This window comes from Lepisma saccharinum, chromosome 3 (genome assembly GCF_977018435.1).
Source record: "Lepisma saccharinum chromosome 3, izLepSacc3.1, whole genome shotgun sequence".
Lineage (NCBI taxonomy): Eukaryota > Metazoa > Arthropoda > Insecta > Zygentoma > Lepismatidae > Lepisma > Lepisma saccharinum.
In genome coordinates, this window is record NC_139231.1 from 105,628,031 (window position 1) to 105,648,733 (window position 20,703).

The following is a 20,703-nucleotide window of genomic DNA, read 5'->3' on the forward strand; positions in this document are numbered from 1 at the left end:
TCGCATGAATACACGGAAGAACTAGGTATGTTATTAAATTCATATCCTGAAGTATTTTCTGATAAAGTTGGTGTATTTAATGAATTTGAATACACGATTCATCTGAAAGACAAAATACCAGTGCGCGAACAACCTTATGTACAGTCACGCGAAAAACAAAAGGAAGTGAACGATTGTGTGAAAACTTTTAGATCTTGATCTTATTGAGAAATCGTAATCTGCTTATTCAGCTCCATGTTTCGTCATACGAGGGAAGAATAATAGTAAAAGGCTTGTTGTTAATTACCAAAAACTAATTGAAAAGGTAATTTTTGATGGTTTCCCAGCAAATTTAATGCAAGAGTCGTTAAGTAACCTTAGCAAAGGGTCAGTATTTTCGGCTATAGATGTTAGAAAAACGTATCATCAGGTACGATTAAGTGAAGCTTCTAGAGATTGTACTTCATTCTCAACATCAACAGCAAGTTATAGATTTAAATCCATACCCTTTGGAATCTCAATTGGGAGTGCTTGTCTAGCACGCATGATGCAAATAATGTTGGGAGATTTACGGGGTAAAATTGTTGAATATTTTTGCGATGATATAGTTAGTCATTGTTTCAAAAAATGAAAATGAACATCTTGAACACATACGTATTGTGTTAGATAGACTCAAAAAATATGGTGTTACTATTTCCAAATCCAAAAGTAAATTTATGTTTAAAGAAATAAAATTTATTGGTTATGTAATTAAAGACGAAGCAAATGAACATTGATTCTGAAAGAATCAAAGCGATTCAATGTCTTCCTCGACCTAAAAATCGTAGATCATTAATGCGAATTTTAGGCGTACTTAATTATTATAATTCATTTATCCCAGAATATGCTCTAATAATAGGACCATTAAATGAACTTAGAAGCCCGAAGAATAAATTTCGTTGGACTGAATTTCATGAAAATGCCTTCATAGAAATAAAAGGTAAATTTCTTGAGCATGTATTCCTAGCTCTCCCTGATTTTTCAAAAAAAAATCGTTCTTGAATGTGACCGTTCATTGAAGGCCTATGGTGCTTGTCTAATAAAAGAAGATGATTCAGGTAAACTAAAGCCAGTATATTTCTTTTCAAGGAGATTAAAGGAGACAGAACGTAATAAAACAATATATGAACTAGAATTAACCAGTCTAGTTCAAGCATTAGAGAAGTTCAAATATTTTTTGCAATGTAAATGATTTACCATTAGAGTAGATAATATGGCCTTATTTCACATGTTGAAGAGAGCGAAGAAATATAGTAAATTTGCAAGGTGGGTTGAATTTATTTCTTCATTTAGTTTCGATTTACATCATATTCCATCATCTAGTAATGTAATCGCAGATTTTCTTTCAAGAATGTATGATCATTCTCAGTACGATACCGATGATTTAGATAAATCTGAAATTGATTCAGTTTGTTTAAATTTATGGGGTTTTCCTACATTGTTAAATTCCATTTTGTCTAAGCAAGATAAAGATGATGAGATAAATGTCATAAAGAACAAAATCAAGGCCAATGAACAAGTTCCTAATTATTGTGTGCGTAATGGAATTGCATACAAGAAAACTAGAAATAAAAGACAGCCATTCAAGGTACTAGTCCCCAAACATTTAATTGAACCGTTAATTCAATATTATCACACCAATGCCATAGGTGGAGGACATTCAAATTGGTCCAAAACTTTGAAAAAACTTCAAAGAAATTTTACTTGGGAAAATATGGTCGATGTTGTAAAGGATAGAGTAACAAGCTATAAATTGTCAATTAGCTAAGGAAAGAAATAAAACTCCGATGGGTGTTTTGTCATCAGAAATCATTAAGCTTACCTTACAGAGAGTGAGTTGTGATATTTTGGGACCTTTGCCAAATTCAAATGGTTTCAAGTATGTATTAGTAGTAGTAGATAATGCTAGTATATATGTTTGGTATCAAGCATTACGACAAGTTTCGTCGAAAATAATAATTCAACATTTGCAAAGATATTGTTCAAATTTTGGATATTTTTCTCAATTTTGTTCACATAACGCTAGTTATTATACTTCTGAGTTATTCAGTGAAGTTCTGTATGGTATTGGTTGCAAACATATTACAATTAGTCCATGTAATCCAAAAGCAAACTTGTGTGAAAGAATGATTAGAAATCTGAAACAAGCTCTAAGATGTTTTTGTTCCACCAACCAATCGACGTGGTCAAAATATTTGTATTATTTACCGTATTGTTTCAATAATACTAATCATCAATCAATAGATTGTAGCCCTGCAGAACTCTTCTTAGGACGGAAACTTTTTGATCCATTGTTGCAAAATTGGCAATTGACTGATAATGACATGTCAGATTTTACCCAAGGTAATCAAATAAAATGGTCTCGTGCATTAGAAAAAATGAAAAGTGAGTGGCATAAACGTGAAAGAAATTACAAGAAAAAATACAGTAATGTGACTTATGAAATCAATGATAAAGTAGTTGTAAGGACTCATCCTAAAGCATCATTGCTGGATGGTATTACAAGGTCATTAAGTATGCTGTATGAGGGTCCATAAGTAATCAAGAAGTTTTTAACCCCAGTTTCTGTATTGTTAGAGAAGGTTGAAAATCCATCTATTGAAAAACGTTGTCATATTGATCAGATAAAACTGTATAGAGTAGCCAGGAAGTGAGTCAGTTTAAACAATGGTGTGATTTCATGTTCATAATCATCATATATATATTCTTGAATATGTGTTGTAAAATGTGAGTTGAGATACTGTTGTTTGTTTTGTATTGACAGGTATTCCTCAATGGTACAGAAATGTCGACAATCAACATCTAATGAAAAAAGAATTCTAAGGAAATTGAAGGATATTTGTGAGAAGCAACTACAGTATCTAACTGTGTTATTTTGTTTATTGTAAGTGATCAATATTGTTGTATATATGTGTTAAAATCCTCCACAGGTAATGTTCAAGTATTGGTGGAGGGCAGTTTATAGCCTGTGTAAGATTTTGGTTTCTCTCTCTCTGAATGAAGGAAAGGTATGGTTAAGGTAAAAGCCAATCGATGGCACTGATCACAGGTTACGTCATTCAGTTTGCCGGTTGGATGTAAGAATCCTGAACCGACACACTCCACTTCCAACTGGCACACGTTCAAAATCACAATCCAACAGGGCACTCGACGTGACGGGAGAGGTCAACAGGGGACTTAGACGAACGTAGTGGTGATAGTTTAATTTCATTTCTTTCGTAGAGAATTAGTTTAATAGTATTTTATTTAATTTTGTAGAGTTGTTCGTAGTATTATATTAATTTGGTTGTTGATCTTTACCGAGTGATCGTCATTACAGACAAGTAGAAGAAGGGGGAAATTTAAAAAAGAAATATTCTCTTAGGTAATCAGGTAAACATGGATGAATAATGATACCAATTAGTCAGCAAAAGGAGAGAAAGTCAATTAGTTAAGGATGACTATTGAAAATTATCTTGATTTATATATTAATGTTATCGTTGAGGTCATACTTATTAATGACAGTTTATGTATATATAATATTATTGTTCTAATACTAAATTGAAGTTTTGTTAAACTGTCATCCAATCCTATCCAGTGAACTTTATGTTCTAGTAATTAAACTACTCCTTTACCGGCCTGGGGCATTTCAGTGTACAGTTAATGAGATAGTGAAGTATAAATTAGATGTAGTAGCTGTCCAGGAAGTTAGGTGGCCAGGAGAAGGGAATTGTAAAACTAAAAATTATACTTTTTTCTATGGTGGTACTGAAAATCATAATTTTGGAACAGGCTTTTTCATAAATAATAGAATTATCTCGGCTCTTAAAACAATAGAATTTATTAATGATAGGATATCATATGCAGTTTTACAGGGTAGGTGGTGTAAAATTATTTTAATAAACATAAATGCACCAACGGAAGATAAAGATGATAATACTAAAGATGATTTTTATACAGAGTTAGAACAGGTCTTTGATAAATTTTCTCAGTATGATATGAAAATTCTGTTAGGTGACTGTAATGCACAGATTGGCAAAGAGGAGACATTTAAACCCACGATTGGTAAAGAAAGTCTTCATGAATTAAGTAATGATAATGGTATAAGATTGATTACTTTTGCAACCTCAAAGAATTTAATTGTGAAAAGTACCACTTTTAAACATAAAGATATCCATAAATATACCTGGTCTTCTCCAGATGGTAAAACTCATAATCAGATAGACCATATTCTCATTGATAAGAGAAGGCATACTAGTATAATTGACGTTCGTACACATAGAGGTGCTGACTGTGCCAGTGACCATTATTTAGTAATTGCTAAATTAAGAGAAAGACTCTCAGTGATAAATCATAAGCAACAAAATCTAAAAGTTATAAAATTTGATACAGGAAAGTTTGCTGATGAAAGAATTAAGAAAGATTACCAAATTAAACTGTCAAATAGATTTGAGGTTTTCCAGGATTTAAATGATGATGAAAATATAAATGAAACAGACGTAAATAAGAATTGGGAGCACATACGTAATGCAATAGAATCAGCAGCTAAAGAAACTATAGGATACCATAAACCAAGAAAAAGTAAGCCATGGTTTGATAATGAATGTCATAATCTAATAGAAATAAGAAATCAGGCTAGACTTAGGTGGTTAAATAACTCGGATGATACAAATCTAAGCAATTATAATACAATAAAGCGAGAAGTTAACCGCATGGGAAATTCCTTAGAGCAGTGGCGTTGTGCGATCGGTGCTTGGAATGCATCGGCCAGGAAGTTGCCAGTGACAAAAGTGGAAGCAAAAACTGTTCTCAATCTAAGCGGCTTGTTCTTCCTGGGATTGGTGATCATAATGACATTGATTATTTCGGGTGTGGAACAGAATCCCGGTCCATACACTACTGACGATATTATCCAAAAGTTGCAATCGATTGACGGAAAACTTGACAATATGGCTCGAACAACATCAAACGTCCAAGATGACGTAAGGTCGTTAACAATGGAACTGCGAGAATTAAAGGTAGAAAACGCCATGTTAAAGGAAAAACTTCAGTTTTGTGAGTACAAATTAGACGATCTCGAAAACCGATCGAGGAGAGATAATTTGATATTTAGAGGGTTCAACGAAATGCAAGGTGAAACGTGGGAATGCTCGGAACGTCTAGTGCGGGATGCTTTGTGGGACCTATTGGAAATAGACACCGGTGATTTCGATATAGATAGAGCTCACAGGCTAGGGACTGGGTCTAAGAGACCAATAATAGTTAAATTTTCTAACTATAAACTCAAGCAGTCGATTCTTGCAAGGGCTCGCTTATTTAGAGGAACAGGAATTAGTGTGCATGAGGATTTTTCAAGGGGCGTGCGCGAAACCCGGAGGGAATTGGCAAACTATTTGCAACAGGCAAGAGAACAGAACCTATATGCAGTCATGAGGTTTGATAAGTTGGTGATAGAAGGCAGATCGTACACTTTAAGTTATTTGAGTGAAAATGGACTTCCTTGTGCAGCGTGTGACGTAATAAGTGAAAGTGTTGCCAATTCTCAAACTTCAAATCATTTAGTTAACGACAAGTGTGTCGTCTCTCCTAGTGCCGGTCGAGAAACTGAACATCTCCGCACCCAGCCCCTTCACCCCGTTGAATCACCTACAGAACCAGCACCATCATCGTCACAGAACTTTGCTGATCAGCATCCACCCCCTTCCCCCCAAAAAGCTCAAACCAAGAATAGGAAATCATACAGTGAAGCAACAAGGAAACTAGACGCACCACAATCAGCGATGCAGAACGGCGCCCGCAGGTATGCAGCAGGAATCGAGGACAGAAGAGAGTTCAATCCTCCCCCTCCCTCGACGAGTCACAATAACTTACCCCCGAGGCACAATAGAAGATTTCCCTCCACCTACCAGGCTAGAGGTCAGCAAACCCGGTGACAAAAGAGATCTCACCAAAAATAACGGCCAAGTAAGTACAGGCAACTCCAAATGTATTTCAGAAGAACTTGACACTTCGTTGTTTCAATTATGTTACCAAAATGTTAGGGGTCTCCGAACCAAAACAAGAGAATTTTACACGAATGTCCTTTGTAATAACTTTAGTGCAATAATGATAACTGAAAGTTGGTTAGCAGATTCCCACGAGAATAGTGAACTTTTCGATGAAAGATATGTTGTATATAGGGGGGACCGAAGCAAAAAAGTGTCTGGTAAAACAATGGGTGGTGGTGTAATCATTGCAGTGAAATCAAACGTCAAGAGTGCATTAATAGATTCGCCGTGTTTACATCCGAATATAGACTGCATTTTGATTAAACTATGGTTAAATGGATTAGGAACTGTATATATTTGCGTTGTGTACATTGCACCTGGTAGTAACAAAGACACATACACTTTATTCTTTAGGTTCATAGAAAAGCACTGTCAACCTGGTGACGCTAAACTCCTGATAGGTGGGGACTTTAATCTGACAGATATAACTGGTAGCAATTACAATCTAACTAGTTCATCAGCAACAACGTATTTCGATTTAAACAACTTTATTAATGTATATCAACTAAAAAGCTTGAACGACATTAAAAATAGCAATGGGAAAACACTCGATTTGTTTTTGATAAATGGGCAGGGAATAACAGTAACACGAAACACACAGCCACTAGTTCCTGAAGACACACACCATCCCTCGCTGCTAGTAGATATTAATTATGTCAAAGAAACCCGCGACAAAACTCGTAATAAGCTACAGTACAACTTTAGTAAAGCCGACTTTCCATCAATCTATCTCAAGCTACTTAACACGAACTGGGATGTATTCAAAACAAAGAATGACGTTGATCAAGCTACAGACGTGTTTTATGAAATTATATATAAAATATTCGATGAATGTATCCCCTTAAAGAAAAGCCGCAAAAGACAATACCCGTGTTGGTTTACGAGCAGCATTATTAAAAATATAAATAGGAAACATTATCACCACAAGAAGTGGAAAAAACAGGCGGGAGACTTTCGATACCACTACAATAAATTTAGCGAATTTCGAACAATAGTGAGGAAAGAAATTATTGATGCATACAACAGTTATGTTGCCAATTCGGAAATAAATATTGCAAAAGATAGCACCCAGTTTTGGTCGTTTGTTACAAATAAACGCAGGAAAAGTAACAAAGATCCTGTACTTTTCAAAGATAAAGTGTTGTCAGACCGACTATCAGTAGTCGAAGCTTTTGCACAGCATTTTCAGTCGGTGTATAAAAAAGATCCCCCTAGATATGACATGAAAGTATTGCCTAACCATAAACAATATGAAACTTTGGATAATCTTAATATTACAGAGATACAAATTGAAGACGTAGAAAAAGCAATTAAAAAATTAAAACCTAAGAAATCAGCCGGACCGGACAAGATACCGCCCTATGTAGTTAAAGGTTGCAGTAATATATTGAAATACCCGTTATATCTCATTTTCAATTTAATTCTTGCAAAACACAAATTTCCTGAAAAATGGAAAGCCACGGCAATTTGTCCACTTCCCAAAAGCAATAACACTAATGACGTACAAAACTACCGACCAATAAGTATATTATCAGCCCCAGCAAAAATATTCGAAAAAATCATGCACCGTTACATATTTACCCACGTAAAACCTGTAATATCATCGTTTCAGCATGGCTTTGTACCACGTAGATCGGTGTTGACCAATCTCTCCGATATTACCAATTTTATTAGTTCAACATTGGACGAAGGAGGTCAGGTTGACGTAATATATACCGACTTTTGCAAAGCGTTCGACCTGGTTAACCACGATATTCTATTAAGTAAATTAGCATGCTTCAATATTTCTGAACCACTGCGTCAACTGTTCGCTTCCTATTTGCAGAACCGTAAGCAGTACGTAACGTATAAAGGCCACACATCCGACGAGATAAGAGTCACCTCAGGAGTACCTCAGGGGTCTAACCTTGGGCCACTTCTTTTCACATTACTTATTAACGATTTGCCGGATTCATTTGAAAACTCACACAAATTGCTGTTTGCAGATGACCTGAAATTTTACAGGAAAGCGGTGGCTCAGTCGGTAACGCGTCTGACTACCATGCTAAAGGTCCCGGGTTCGATCCCCGGCCGGTTCAAATCCGGGAACTTTTCTAACGGTGGAAGCGGCCCAGCGTCGAATAACATGGGTACCTGGGGGAAACCCTGGGGGGTAAAGGCGGTCAGGGGCGTGATGCTGATCACATCACCCCCACTCACGACCGGATCAAGAAAGTGTGGGGCGTTACCCCCACACCCCCTATACGCCTTCATGGCGTGGTGCTATGCACAGGGGAACACTTTACCTTTATAAGCAAACAAGATGACAGTGTGCAACTTCAAAATGATGTTACAAAGTTAGAAACGTGGACAAAAATCAATGATTTAACACTAAATATCAGTAAATGTCATTATGTAATATATACTCGAAAGAAAAACCCAGTTGAATTTCAGTATCAAATATACAACAATACTCTAGCAAGAAATTTCACAGTCAAGGATTTAGGGGTTATTTTTGATTCAAATCTTACTTTTAATAAACATGTAGAACAAATAATTAGTGGAGCGTTCAAGAACCTTGGGTTTATTCTTAGAATGGGGAGGAATTTCAAGAGTATAGAGACACTAAAAGTTTTGTATTATTCATATGTAAGACCCAAACTCGAATATGCATCTGTTATATGGAATACAGACACAGCAAAGTACAGTGTAGCAATTGAAAGAGTCCAATCGAGATTTCTTAGATTTTTAAAATACAAATTTCAGAAAGTTTACCCCACATTTGAACACTACGACAACCTAATATATGAATGTCGGTTTACAAAACTGTGTCACAGAAGAAGGTTGCATGAAATAGTATTCTTGTGGAAATTGTTAAATCACGAAATAGATGCTGAACATCTACTCTGCCTGATTAATTTTCGAATCCCGTCGTCGAAAACTAGACTAAAGAATGAAGTTTTTCTTATAAAGAAGGCTAGATCCGAAATTAAAAAGAAATCTCCATTGTGGAGAATGTGCACCAGTTACAATAACTTGCTAATCAAGAATAACACCATTGACATCTTTTCTATGAACCTAAGAGACTTCAGTAAAGCCAGTATTAACACAATGGCCTAAGCTTAAACACATAAGTTCGTATTTAAATTGTGTGATAAAGTGTATATATAAAAAAATATTTTTAATATTTATATATATATATATATATAATTTCTATCTCTATATTACAGAAATATATGTAATTGTAATGACTATGTATCCTTCATATGGGCTCTGTAATTAGGTATGTACCTGTTGAGTTCAATAAATAAATAAATAAATAAATAAATAAATGTTTAGAAGTAAAAAAAGAGATTACTTGAAAAGCAAAATTAACAAAATTGAAACAAACAGCAAAAATAAAAATATCAGAGATTTATATAAAGGTGTAAATGAATTTAGAAAGGGGTGGCAACCTAAAGTAAACTTGATAAAAGATAAAGACGGTGATTTTCTAGCTGACCCAAGCGATATTCTAAATAGATGGAAGAACTACTTTAATGACCTTTTAAATGTCCATGTAGGAGATAAATCAGAAGTAAATGAAGTCCACACAGCAGAACCTTTAGTTCCAGAACCTAACTTGACTGAAGTTAAAGATGCTATTAAAAGGCTTAAGAATAACAAAGCACCTGGCATTGATTTAATACCAGCTGAGTTAATTAAATATGGTGGAAATTCATTAATATGTCAAATTCATAAATTAATTTGTTTAATATGGAATAAAGAAGAAATCCCTCAACAGTGGAAAGATTCCATAATTGTTCCTGTGTTTAAAAAAGGTGATAAAATGAACTGCAATAATTACCGTGGAATTTCTCTACTCTCAACAACAAACAAAATATTGTCTAACATTCTTTTAACAACATTAACCCCATATGCTAATGAAATTATAGGTGATTATCAATGTGGATTTAAACGTAACAGATCAACTACAGATCAAATTTTTCACATCAGACAGACACTTGAAAAAAAGTGGGAATATAATCAAAATGTCCATCAGCTATTCATTGATTTCAAAAAAGCATATGATTCGGTCAAAAGAGATAAATTATATAATATATTAGTAGAGTTTGGAATACCTAAGAAGCTTGTTAGTATGATAAAAATATGCACCAGTGAAACAGAAAGTAAAATTCGTGTGGGTAATAATATGTCTGACAAATTTATAATTCATGATGGGTTAAAACAAGGAGATGCATTATCTCCATTGCTCTTTAATTTTGCCTTAGAATATGCTGTTCGGAAGGTAAAAGAAACTAAAGAAGGACTAAAATTAAATGGTGTGACTCAGTTGTTAGCATATGCAGATGATGTAGACTTACTGGGGGATGATATAAATACGATTAAGAATAATGCTAAAATATTTTTCAAAACTGCTAAAGAGATAGGTTTGGAAGTTAACAAAGAGAAAACTAAATATATGCTTACAGGCCGAAACCAAGTGTTAGGTAATAATCAAAATCTAATTATTGATAACAACTCGTTTGAACCAGTTTCCAAATTCAAATACTTAGGAGTAATATTAACAAATGAAAATTATATTAAAGAGGAAATAAAAAGTAGGCTTAATTCAGGAAATGCATGTTACTTCTCTCTTCATAAACTTTTGTCTTCTCGTTTAATATCTAAGAAACTAAAAGTTAAAATATACAAAACAGTAATTTTGCCTGTAGTATTATACGGGTGTGAAACTTGGTCCCTTACATTAAAAGAGGAACATAAATTGAGAGTATTTGAAAATAAGATTCTTAGGAAAATATTTGGACCTAAAAGGGATGAGGAGACAGGTGAGTGGAGAAGGTTACATAATTTAGAACTACATAATTTGTATTCATGTCCAGATATTATTAGAATAATTAAATCAAGAAGACTTAGGTGGGCAGGCCATGTGGCACGAATGGGAGAGGAAAGAGGAGTTTACAGGATTCTTGTTGGGAAACCTGATGGTAAGAGACCTGTAGGAAGGCCAAGACGAAGATGGAGGGACAACGTTGAGATGGACCTAAAGGAAATCGGTAGGGATGGAAAAGAGTATATAGATCTTGCTCAAGATAGGGACAGATGGAAGGCCTGTGTTGCTGCAGCCATGAACCTTCGGGTTTAAGAAGGCTAGAGAGTTAGTTAGTTAATTAAACTACTTGATGTATGGTGTACCACGTACCTATGGGGGTGCAGTATGTAGGTTCATAGCTATTTTTCATCGGTCAATCGGAAGGGTATATTTAATCCCAATTAAAACAAATAATCTTAATTCCGAACCAGAGCAAGAAAGAAAGAGCCATACTACAAACACTTCGCACCTTCCTTGACTCCCTCGATGTACGTTTCAGTAAATGTGGCGAATGCATTAGGCAAGCTGACAAGATCTCAGGTCGGACTTCCATATAATTCTAAATCGACTTCCATGAGGAATTCCTTAAGTGGTGAATGATTCGTATACTACCTCAACAGCAACATACAGAATTTTTGTAAAGTGCTGAAGATGTTTTATTTTTATGTTTTTCTCCTTGACAAGTTGTTCATGTGATAGTGTTCTCTAAGATGTCGCATGTAAAAACTAAATTGCGGCAACATGAGATACCCTTGCCGCGCAGGTTTGTGAACTAGCGGAGGTGTTTGAAACACTTGTAGCAAGTGAAAGAAGACTAACTTCGTATATGATGTTTTCGTAAGACTGTAGGAGTTCATTTGGTTGAAACAAAGTGTTTACGCCATCCGATATTTATATATATATATATATATGATTTGGTTGATTTGTTGTTTTACGTCCACTTTATGCACAGTAAGGCTAATTGGGACTGGACCTACAGTTTAAAGTGGCATATATATATATATATATATATATATATATATATATATATATATATATATATATATATATATCAGGTACGTATCTAGAAATATACCGAACAAAGGGTTTGATAATAATAATAATAATGTTTACATCAGAATAATTATAATTATATTATAATACTTATAATTAATCATAGTATTAATTAAAATATTCAAATTAATTATTGTATTTTTACTACATGAATATGTAAAAAGACGGTATAAGGCTAATGATATAACGCTCACTCTAATAACGACGATTTTTATTATTATTATTATTATTATTATTATTATTATTATTATTATCTAGCTTTTTGCAAAAAGAACTGCCTGGCAAGGAAATTAATGTCAAATAGATAAAGAATGGAATATTTATTGAATATCAAAAAAGGTGTTAGATTCAGTTGACGAAAAGTAAAGTTCCTGGTAAAAGATCTTATTTGTTACTGTCATTCAGTCCTATGATCCCAATATAATGCTTGTCTTCCAATTAGTTCGACTGAAATAAATAACCCTCGATTATACCACAATATAATTTAACATTATTATTTAACATTTTTTTTTAATTTTAGTTTTATTATTTTCATTATTTAATTTTAATTTTATTATTTCAATATTTAATTTTAGTACTTGGTAGTCTTTGGGGGGGGGGGTTCGGACCGCCCAAATACGTCCTTGATTATATATATATATATATATATATATATATATATATATATATATATATATATTGCTCCTTTAATTTGCAATCGTGTATGTAGTGAAAGATTTAGTTTAAGAGGAGCGTAAAAATTGTATAGATTCGGCTTTTCTTTACTAAGTAAATATTAGTTCCATTTCTACATTGGGGGTATATGACACATATTAAACAGCGACATGGAATGAGGTTTTTCCTTCGCTCCAACTGAACTTCTATCAAGACTTTTGTAACTCCTAATCAGAGGGTCTGAGCACGCCTATGCTGGGGAGGTAAGAGCGGTTGGGGCGACGCAGCTAATATAACAATATCACGTGACATGCAAAATGTATACTCATGGCAAAAGTTGATCCATCACTGTCATACTATAATGTCGTCAAGAAATTAATAATATTCAAGATTGTCTATTTATAACATGTCCATTTCGGGTGATTGTAAACATCTATTGTGCAACGTTCCTGCCTGCACGCTAAACACTACACCAGTAGGCGATGCAAAAGTGTACCCATTTACGCTAGCTTGTAACCAGCCGTAGACATGTACTCAAAGTTTCTCAGGGCTTGCAGGGTTAAGCAAAGAAAGGGAGGACAGGTGGGTGCCTGGTGGGTCCGGTTTGAACTTACTCGCGTGTAATGCGATGAACGATAAAAGGAAACGATCCCCAGAAACTCTAGAGGATCCCAGGAAGAGAAAAAACTTAGTGAGGAGTGACGGCTCCCAGACCCCCCTTCCCCAAGTGTTGGTGCTCCTGCTGGTCAAGATACAATGAATATTGCAGTGGATAATATCCCAGATACAGCTGATATCCAACTGGACTTGTTTATCAAGCTATCCCTCGAATTAAATACCATTATAGCTAAAGATAGAAACATCCCTCCTGAAAATAAATCAACAATCCTCGAAATAGTAGCCAAAATGGGTCAGGTTCATCAAGAGACGGTGGCTGAAAACAAATCATTAAAAACCGCCTGTCACTTACTTCAAAGTGCAGCGAAGATAGAAGGCAACGCTAAACCATCATACGAACAAACAGCGGCGTCACCAGCTATCGTGCAAACAGGAAGGGCAGCTCAAATTCAAAAAACTGTTCAAAATTTGAAATAAACTGTCTTCATTTCAGATGAGAACAGACATAAGATGCAAACGTGATAAATCCCATCAGAGACGGGATAAGGATTAAACAAATGTGACAAACAAACAAAATGCTGATTGTGGAGACAGATACAAAAGATGCGGACAAAATAATTAACCATGGGGAACTAGCCAAACATAAAATCAGGGCAGAGCTCCCTGCACAAAAGGAAGAAACTGATCTGTACGAGGATATATATTTATTAAACTTAGAAGACAAGATGTCCTGGGAGGAATTCATTAAAAAGTTTCACTTGAAGTTCAAGACTGGTCCACGAAATAGGGCAACCTGCCACTGTGTTTTCGAGGAGGCTCCAGATTTAAGAAAAAATCCTTTTCAAAAATGAAAAAGTCTTCGTCGCATTCCTGTCCTTATCCATTAAAGATTACATTGTCGTCCCAAAGTGTAATAAATGTTGCGACTATGGACATTTGAGCCGGTTTTGTAAAGGAAAGGAAATCTGCGCCCATTGTGGCCTGGAAAGCCATTCTAAGGAGGAGCAGTGTCCTAAAAAAGATGGTCCAAAAATATGCATTCCTTGCATGAAAAGAAAAAATAATGTAGAAGTGCATCACACATATCTTTGCCGTTCCGCACATACCAATTTTCGTTTAGTCTCACTCTCTCTTAGCATCACGTGTTCTACGCTGCTCGCCAACCTTCGCCATTGTTGCCATATTGTCATTCCATTCCTGGACACAGTCGCGCAAACATAATTGAAAACAATTGAATAGCGCTCCAGCTCGCGGTTCACACCTTTCGGCAGGGACGGTAATGTGGCAATATACCATGACGAAGTGGTTGCTTCTTTTATGCAGTGCATGTTCATTGGCTAGCTAGTAACTAGTGTTGCCAACAGTAATAATGAATCACTATTTCTGTCACTGAAGGAGAAAGGCAGTTAAAGTGATGTTAAGTTTTGTTGGATTCTAAGCGCCATATTTCTATTTCATACTAAGTATTTGACCGGTTTGACGTTGTGTGCGTTAATTGCGTGTGCGTATGTGAAAGTGTGTGTTTGTTAATGAACGTTAAATTCCATAATGCCTCCAGTTCCGTCAAACTTGAAATCAAAAACCTTGCATATCCAAACTGGGAAAATTCACACATTGTTCATATTTCATAATTTTGGAATTGTTCAAAAGAAATAAATTATGTGGCTCCATGAGCATTTCAACTCTTAGCTCCGGCACGTGTTCTTGTAGAAATTGAATTGAGGAGGCTGTCATTTTTGCTGCTTAATGCCATGCATATTGTTTCCTGAGTTAAAATTGCCATGCTTTGCTTTCATAGCAAAAAAAAAAAAAAAAAAAAGACGCGCAGCTTATCTTCTAGTGGCAATATATGTATTCTTGTGGAAGCCGGCATCGTTTGTAAATGTACAACAAAGGCAACCGACTGTCGCCGATCACAGAGGGGCAATAATACTGCCTCTCTGTGATCGGGCGCCGACTTGTCAAAATTATTGGGGGGTCTGATCACTGAAATAAATGAATGAATGACTCACTCCCTCCCTTTTTTAAAAAAATAAAAATTACGTCTTCGTATAGCAGTTTTTAAGCAGCTACTATATTCCTCATGCAAATGAAATGTAACATGAAAAGCGTGTGTCTGCTCATTTGTTTGTTAGATAACAATTAACATTTTTATTTAAAAGTAGGCTATTTATTTACATTAACAGGAAAACATAACAGTTTTATGCAGGCCTCGGTAGCCGAGCGTGTTGAGTGGTCGGCTCAATTCGCTTTGATCCGGAGGTGTCGGGTTCGAGTCCCGGCGAGGGCATGTGTGTGTTTTAATGTCCGCAACAGACTTGTAAAGAAAGGGCATGTGACGGGTGCAAAGAACCTTAGTGTTGACGTACCCATAAAAGTAGCGAATATTTAAGAGTTTTATTTCATTATTTACATAAATGCTAACACAAATCGTAGGCAAATAGTTTTACTTTTTTGTTCTTGCTACAATATTTTACTTTTTAAATTTAATTTTGTAATAATAAATAAACACATAGCTCGCCGTGCTTTAGCAATAATGCCTTTCATCATAGCTGTTCCAGCTTTCGCAATACAGACTTTTCATAAGCTTTCCTTGCGTACTTTACTGCAAGCCAGTGTTAAATAAACTTAAAGACTTTAGAATTATTTTCCCCTATTCTTTGGATTAGAGGAAGAGGTTAACTAAATATCGTACATATAAATATTGCCTGAAAGTCGTGTTTACGACCTCAAATTGTTCAGAATTCACTAAACAACATACTGGTATAATTGTCATATCACCTCGTTATTTTGAAACTCTTTTTAGTAAAAATGTTAACAATACTCATAATTATATACTTAGTATATAGTAATAACTCATGTGTTTTGCTGTCTCCGTTCATAGCCCCCGGCCAAAGTTGATGGTTTAGCGGTCTCAGCCCCCTAAATTTGATGGTCTAAAACATTTCAAATGTGTATTTAAAGTTAAGTTCATGTGGCATAATTCAGAGTAAACTTTACAAGAGAAGCAAAATAATACATTAGATCCTCTTAAGCAAAATTATTTGGGGGACTCAGCCCCCACATGATTGACACTGGTGTGGGCTCGAGCCCCCCCCCCCCCCAAGCCCCAAGCCCCATGGAGTCGGCCTATGATCATTTCTCAAAGCAGTGGTAGTGTCGGTCGTGTATTATCTGTCGTTGCAGTCCCGTACCAGTGTAGACTGGTTTTGGGAGTGAACAGTTAGAACGCCACCAGTACATTAATGCAATGGAAAATAATAAAGTGTTTATTTTGTTTGAAAGCACTCAAATAAGGAATCACTATGAAGAAGTCTTCTTTGCAGCATTTTTGGTAATTTTACGTATGTGTTAGTCCATATTTTGCGAATATTTAGACCATATGTATGTAGCTACATACAAAGCCACTTGTTAGTACATATTAATACTCCTAGTCCTGGTATAATGCATGACGTTTAAAACTCAACGTTAGACCTAAATTCTCTAATTTTCTTGTTGTACGCAACAGCTGTGCATCGGCGCACTCCAGCATTTTTTTTCTGCTCCATTAGCAACACTGCTTCTTGAGTTGTGTCGCGCATCGCACGGCAGAAACATCTGTGTTGGGCTTATAATGGCAAGGACTGCCCCACTTACAAGTTACAGTTACAAAGGTTAATAGAAAGGACAGATTATGGATTGTAAATCGACTGTGGATTTTAGAACGACAAAGAAAACCAAAAATAGGAAAACTCCTAGTCGTCTTCGCCGCGACGCGGCTAGAGCGGCAGCTTACAGGGAAAGGAAAATAAAGGAAATTAAGCTACTGCTAGCCAAAATTGAGAAGATATTAAGCAACAATTACTGTTTCATGCTTAACAACAATGCAGTCAAAATTAGATAAAGATAAATCAAAAGTATAAGCCTCGCAGGGCATTTCGCAAGCATTAATAATTATACATTACAGAATACGGCGATCACGCAGGATCGTTAAATGTGGTGACCACGCAGGGTCGTTATAATTGTTACAAAATTGTAATCATTTGTATGAATATAGTGTTATTTCACAATATACTGTAGATCTCATATTTGACAACCAGGATATAACTGTTTTATAGACTTGTATTATTTACGTGTACGTTTGAAAAATCTTCATGATTTCTTTTAATCCAATGATAAATTTGTGACCATAATCGCTTGTCAGTACTAATTTAAGTAATGTACATTATGTAAATTATGTGCTTTATTATTGCAGTCGGCAGGGTGTCTGACTGCCACTTGGGAGACCGGGTTCGATTCTCGGGGTGGGTGATCTAAAGTCGGAATTTTCCCTGCCTTTTAGCCCCATAAGGCGGCAGCGAGGCTCACCCAGCCTCAAATCAATGTGTACCTGGGATCAACCATGGAACGGGGGGGGGGGGGGAGGGAGATAGGCGGCCGGAGATTGGTGCTGATGACATCACCTCCAAAATGGCCGAGATCGAGAATGTGTGGGACCCTGTCACCACGTCCCCTAAACGTGCCTTCACGGCATGATGCTATATGCACGTACATTCTATTATTATTATTATTAACAACATTGTTATTAGTGTTTTATTGCCATTATTTAGGGAAAATTAGTTCACAAAAACATGCTTTGCGAGCGGAGCAAGTAAGGACATTTTAAATCTATTTTTGGAAGATGGTAAAGATCATTTTAATAATGACAAATATTTTCATTGTAATCTGTAGAAATTCTGTTATGGTCAAAATGAGCTACAAAATTGTAACTATATATATATTTTTCATTTTCTAGTGACTCGTAGAAACATAGAAGGCACGAGCGTAGCGAGCAAAAGCAAATTACCAAATTCTAGGTTAAAATTGATTATTTAGACCGACTTATTGGTGTAAATTTTTAATTCCATGGGGAAAATTTACCCTTTTTTGCTCTACCTGCGGATGCCCTTTGGGGAGGGGGTCGAGTGCGAGTATCTGTAATAGCGGATAAAAATCAGTAATCATTCATTCATACACAATTATATTTAAAGGCAGAAAATTGTAATGAAAAATGAAGAATTGCCTACCAGACTACGAAATACGCAAATATAAAACTACCACACACGTAGAGATTATATAAGAAATAGTAGATATCATATATGATTAAAACGATGAAGAGAAAGATAAAAATGCTTGTATAAAATTCGAAGCTTGTTCCTGTATGAGTTTGCTTTCGTTCAGTGACTGGTGCAAATCGACTGGTGCAAATCAAGTTGCACTTAGTCCTATGAACGAGACAGTCGATATTCGGCGTCAGTTTTCCATAAAACTAATTCCATCTAGAATTTCCTCTTTCGTGAGGCTACTCTTAGATTTTTTTATTAGTCCTACTTCTTACTTCATTGTTTTCCCCCTCTTGCCTGTTCTCCAGATAATTTATTTCAATCTAAGGTTAATGGTGCGATGCCCACTGACCCCACTGTGGTTGCGCCACTCATTCAATCATACTTTGCAATAAGCTGTGGATTTTATTCCGCCGAGTGTCATATTTTTATTCATATTATTCTTATAACTCCATTAAGCCTTGTTTCCATGATATGAAAAACTAAATATGCTGACCAAGGCAGTAATTTATTTTATTATAAAACATAAACTAACGTAACGTTTCAACCTTCTAGCAAGGTCTTCTTCAGACTCTGTATCAAGTACAAAAGTAACCAGATACAACAAGAAGGGTAATATATATACACAAACATTACTCCCTCCAGACTATTAGAAAGTTGTTAGGAACTTTCTAGCAGATGACTTTCACTTTCCAACTTTACTTTCACCTAAAAGGCTAAACACAATTGCTTCCATATAGAATGTGTTGGACTTTTTAATCTCACGCTCTTTTCCTTCATTTTTCTTCTTCTCCTCTCCTCTTTTTCTCTTGTCCTTTCCACTCTTTCAAACATCTTCTTCCATTCTTTGTTTAACTTCAGTCCCCCATTCCAGTTCATTGTGTCTTCTTCGCCTTTCTTCTCTATTTCCTTGGCTTCCTTCCATTTTCTCACTAGCATTCTCTAGGAAGGGAGAAGAGAATGCTAGTGAGAAAATGGAAGGAAGCCAAGGAAATAGAGAAGAAAGGCGAAGAAGACACAATGAACTGGAATGGGGGACTGAAGTTAAACAAAGAATGGAAGAAGATGTTGGAAAGAGTGGAAAGGACAAGAGAAAAAGAGGAGAGGAGAAGGAAGAAAAATGAAGGGAAAAGAGCGTGAGATTAAAAAGTCCAACCACATTCTATATGGAAGCAATTGTGTTTAGCCTTTTAGGTGAAAGTAAAGTTGGAAAGTGAAAGTCATCTGCTAGAAAGTTCCTAACAACTTTCTAAATAGTCTGGAGGGAGTAATGTTTGTGTATATATATTACCCTTCTTGTTGTATCTGGTTACTTTTGTACTTGATACAGAGTCTGAAGAAGACCTTGCTAGAAGGTTGAAACGTTACGTTAGTTTATGTTTTATAATAAAATAAATTACTGCCTTGGTCAGCATATTTAGTTTTTCATATTATTCTTGTTCTTTCACTAAAAAAATAATTTGTAGGAAATGATTGAGTAGGTCAGAATTTGCAAATGCAAGTAATTACATTCGAGAATATTACTTATTCTCATGGTCACGACATTTGCGCACATTTTGAAGAGCATGTCAGGCAACTCAGTGAAAGGAAAAGGTCCAATAAAAATTCTGTAATTCACAATGCAACGTATGCTTTAATGCACGCGCCCAGCATCGCGGGTGCTGCCGGATCTCTGCTTATAATTGAAGTAATATACAACATTAAACCACATCGTTTGTGAAGTCAATAGTTAGTTTACACATTTAAAATGAAATCCGTTTTGTTACACCTTAGGTCAAGCATTGTTGGAGCAACACGGGAGTCGGCTTTCTTGCTTCTTTTCCGACCGCGGCAAACAAAAATGTCAGACGCAGCGGCAACCATGCCAGCGTAAGCTCCGCCTGCCTGGGGACAGAAATTCTCCCGAGTTAGCACCCAATGTGGAAGAGCCTCGCGGAAACTGCTCCTCATGCTCTTAAAGACAAACAGCAGAAATCATGATGCAATACTGAAAGCGGCAAGTATCTTTCCAAATGTCAATAATGTTAGTGAATGTATCACTTCATAGCCCAAATTCAGAAGTCCATGTATCGCATCGGTGGTTCAGTGGTAGAATGCTCGCCTGCCACGCGGGCGGCCCGGGTTCGATTCCCGGCCGATGCAATGTATTTTTTTTGTTTGCTTTTCATCACCTTTTTGTTCAATTGTAGTCGGAAGCAACGAAAGTTGAAATCTCCAAAAATTATTTATGGTTATGCAATAGGAAGTAAAGTTGATATCAATTTCACTAATTCCATATATTCTTACAACCATGAATTTACAAGATAGATATATAAAATTGTACATAAATCATCACCGAATGGAAATTGCGGAGCTACGAGTGAGTAGCGTAACCCGGCCATAAAATCTCCTACAACGGCTG

At 35.8% G+C, this 20,703-nt stretch overlaps 1 non-coding gene across 1 annotated transcript; it reads left to right on the forward strand.

The window, feature by feature from the left end:
- The first annotated feature begins 20,373 nt into the window (after positions 1-20,373).
- TRNAG-GCC (transfer RNA glycine (anticodon GCC)) lies at positions 20,374-20,444 on the forward strand. The gene has a single exon. It is a non-coding gene; the product is annotated as a tRNA-Gly (tRNA).
- Positions 20,445-20,703: the final 259 nt, after the last annotated feature.